We start from the raw sequence: 2695 nt of genomic DNA, 5'->3' as shown, positions 1-2695 counted from the left end.
CTTAACTAAAAACTTAAGATCGGCCGGCTGTCCCATCCACTGGACATCTTCTCACTGACACGCGACACTATATTTGGAGTGTAGATTTCATCTTCTGCTACTCTGGCTGCAGCTTCAAGATGTTTCAGCATTACCTTGCTACCACTGAGCTCCAAGGGACTGCTCCAGTAACAAACATCCCACATTTTGAAATGAATCAAGATGGTTTCCACCCACTGGCTAGCCTGGTGCAGTGCCTGCCAGGACCTAGGCTCCAAAGCTTCTCCAGGGAAACTTGAGGTTCTGGGGAAATTGCCATCACCATCATCCTGCCTTCTGTAACATCAGAAGGGTGTGGGTGCAACCAAGGTTAACACTGGCCACCCCTTCTGGAGTCCAAGCGCCACTCAGACTGAGAGTGGAGGGCTGTGTCCTGCTCTGACACTCACAGGCAGAGGAAGGCCACACCAATCACTGATGAACCGATGGTCACTGTAGGCACCCACGTCAGCAGCACTAAAGTGCAAGTGGCTTACTGCTGTGGAGCATCCTGGAGCACTGCTGCTGAGGACACGTAATGGCACCTGTGTCAGCTCTCCATAACTCTGGACTACAGCCCCGCTGTCCTCTCCTTGAAGCCCCAGATGCCACCTCCTAATAGCTTCCAGGACTGCAGGCACAGCAATGCCAGTTCTGCAGAGTGGGTCCCTGTTGTCACCAGAATTTCAGATCAGACCTCTGCCATGTACTGGGGGCACCTCTGTGCACCAAAGCAGAGCATGGCCTCTGAGCAGAAGAGTGAACCAGGATCAGAGCCATGTTGTGGTCATGTCCCACAGCCCATCAGGCTCTAGGGCTCCCCTGCTGGCCTGTTACGCGTCGGGCGGTCGTCCGGCGGGAAGGGGGCGGCCGCTTGGGCAGGATGGCGGCGGCGGCAGCCGCGAGTCCCGGCGTGGGCGCGGGGGGTGGCGGCGGGGCGCGCGAGGGCGCGCGGGTGGCGGCGCTGTGTCTGCTGTGGTACGCGCTGAGCGCGGGCGGCAACGTGGTCAACAAGGTGATCCTGAGCGCCTTCCCATTCCCGGTCACCCTGTCGCTGTGCCACATCCTGGCCCTGTGCGCCGGGCTCCGGCCGCTGCTGCGCGCCTGGCTCGTGCCGCCCGCGCCGCCCGTGTCGGGCCCGGGCCCCGGCCCGCGCCGACGTCCGGCCCGCTGCTGCCGCCGCGCTTCTACCCGCGCTATGTGCTGCCGCTCGCCTTCGGCAAGTACTTCGCGTCGGTGTCGGCGCACGTTAGCATCTGGAAGGTGCCAGTGTCCTATGCTCACACCGTCAAGGCCACCATGCCCATCTGGGTGGTCCTCCTGTCTCGGATCATCATGAAGGAAAAACAGAGCACCAAGGTGTACCTGTCACTGGTCCCTATCATCAGTGGAGTCCTGCTGGCCACTGTTACAGAGCTGTCTTTCGACGTGTGGGGGCTGGTCAGTGCCCTGGCAGCCACGCTCTGCTTCTCCCTTCAGAGCATCTTCTCCAAAAAGGTGTTGAGGGACTCCAGGATCCACCACCTGCGACTGCTCAACATCCTGGGCTGCCACGCCGTGTTCTTCATGATCCCCACGTGGGTTCTCGTGGACCTCTCCACCTTCCTGGTCAGCAGCCACCTGGCCTATGTGTCTCAGTGGCCCTGGACACTGCTGCTCTTGGCAGTCAGTGGATTCTGCAACTTTGCACAGAATGTCATCGCCTTTAGTATCCTCAACCTCATCAGCCCACTCAGCTACTCAGTGGTCAACACCACCAAGAGGATCATGGTCATCACTGTGTCCCTCATCATGCCACGCAATCCAGTGACCAGCACCAATGTGCTAGGCATGATGACTGCCATCCTGGGGGTCTTTCTGTACAACAAGACCAAGTATGACAGAACCAGCAGGCTCGGCGCCACATCCTCCCTGTCTCTCCGTCAGACCTGAGCAGCAGAGAGCATCTGCGGAGCCCGATAGAGAAGCCCCACAATGGTACACTGTTTCCTCAGCAGGGTGACTTCCAGTATGGCAACATTCTCCTCACAGACCATTTTCAGTACGGCCACCAGAGCCACCCGAACTCCTATGCCCTCAGCCGCCATGACGTGTAGGTGTCATCAGGCCAAGCTTCCTGCACCACCTCTGTAAGTCCAGCAGCCTGGTTAAAAATCATTTTATTTTAAGATTTATTTTTTATTTATTATGTACACAGTGTTCTGCCTGCATGTATGCCTGCAGACCAGAAGAAGGCGCCAAATCTCATTATAGGTGGTTGTGAGCCACTATGTGGTCCCTGGGAATTGAACTCAGGACTTGTGGAAGAGCAGTCAGTGTTCTTAACGTCTGAGCCATCTCTCCAGCCCCACAGCGCTAGCATATTAAATAGCCCCCCAAAGTATGTGTTTTAATGTCACAATAAACACTGGAGTACCTCTGTTCTTGTGTCACTAGTGTAAGATGTTTTAGTTGGCCTGGAAAGGGGAATGTCTTACTGTTTTGTTGCTGTGATGAAACACCATGACCAAGGCAGCTTTTAAAGGAAGTGTTTAACCGGAGGTTTGCTTACAGTTTCAGAGGGTTAGTCTATGACCATCATGGCTGACGGGGAATGTGGTGGTGGGCGGGGAATGTGGTGGCGGGCAGGCAGGCCTGCACCATGTGGGTGCAGTAGCTGAGAGCTCCCATCTGATCT

The 2695-nt window shown here is 56.4% G+C and overlaps 1 pseudogene; it reads left to right on the top strand.

The window, feature by feature from the left end:
- The first annotated feature begins 901 nt into the window (after nucleotides 1–901).
- On the top strand, nucleotides 902–2237 carry LOC121439497 (annotated as a pseudogene).
- Nucleotides 2238–2695: the final 458 nt, after the last annotated feature.

The sequence above is a fragment of the Microtus oregoni genome, unplaced genomic scaffold (genome assembly GCF_018167655.1).
Source record: "Microtus oregoni isolate MIOR12 unplaced genomic scaffold, Mior012 000061F_ref0000440, whole genome shotgun sequence".
NCBI lineage: Eukaryota > Metazoa > Chordata > Mammalia > Rodentia > Cricetidae > Microtus > Microtus oregoni.
Note: the sequence above shows the minus strand (reverse complement) of the source record. Positions and strands in the feature narration are given on the sequence as shown.